Source organism: Neophocaena asiaeorientalis, unplaced genomic scaffold, assembly GCF_003031525.2.
Source record: "Neophocaena asiaeorientalis asiaeorientalis breed wild unplaced genomic scaffold, Neophocaena_asiaeorientalis_V1.1 scaffold489, whole genome shotgun sequence".
Taxonomy (NCBI): Eukaryota; Metazoa; Chordata; class Mammalia; order Artiodactyla; family Phocoenidae; genus Neophocaena; species Neophocaena asiaeorientalis.
The window spans coordinates 3,133,929-3,134,777 of record NW_020174791.1 but is presented as its reverse complement, the minus strand read 5'-3'; positions in this window follow the sequence as shown (position 1 = coordinate 3,134,777).

Below are 849 nucleotides of genomic sequence, written 5' to 3'. Positions count from 1 at the left end.
GGGTGGGGTGGGGAAGGGGAGGGAGGCAACAGGGGTGTGGCCCAGAGTAGGACAGGCCTTGGCAGGGGCGGCAGGGATGAGGGGTCTGTAGATTCTCTGAGCCCGGGGTGCGCACCTGGTGCCCAGCTGAGATCCCACAGACTGCAGATTTGGGCCCCTGTGGATGCAACCAGTAAGGGATGGGCCCAGGATGCAGGCACCTGGTGGGTGCGGGCCTGGATAGTATTCTAAGGCGACAGTCCGGAACAAACGCACCGTGTTAAGAAGACCCAGAGAGGATGTGGATTCAGAAGTGAAGGTCACGGGCGAGCTGGACAAACGCAGCCTCCTTGTCCCGAACCGAGGAGCGAACTGGAGCAGAGGAGCAGGCTAGCGAGTGTAGACAAACCTTCCGCAGAAGGAGGAGGGCGGCTGCGGCCGGGAGAACCCACTGAGCCCCGACCTGCCGGCCGTGACCTTCGCTGGGTTCTCTGCTCCTCGCAGTCTGTCTCCGCAGTTGTAAGCTGGCCGGACGCGGGTCACGCGGTCCGATCGCCGTTCGGAATCCAGGGTCTGAGCGGCGGGCCGCACTCGTCACGGGCGACCCGTCCCCGCCGTCCCCTAGCCCAGCGGCTCGCAGACTCGCGCCCACCCGGTTTACCCGGGCTTGTTAGCACAGACTGCTGGAGTTTCGATTCAGCGAGTCTGGGCTGGGCCGAAGGCTTGAATTTCCAACAACTTCTCGGGGCGCGCAGCGCAGGGGCCCCACCTGGGAACCCCGGCCCGGGGAGCCCACTTCACCGAGGGGCCAGCGCGCGTGGCAGACAGGGGGCGTCGGTTGCCGGGCAGAGCCGGGCCGCGCGCGCCCCC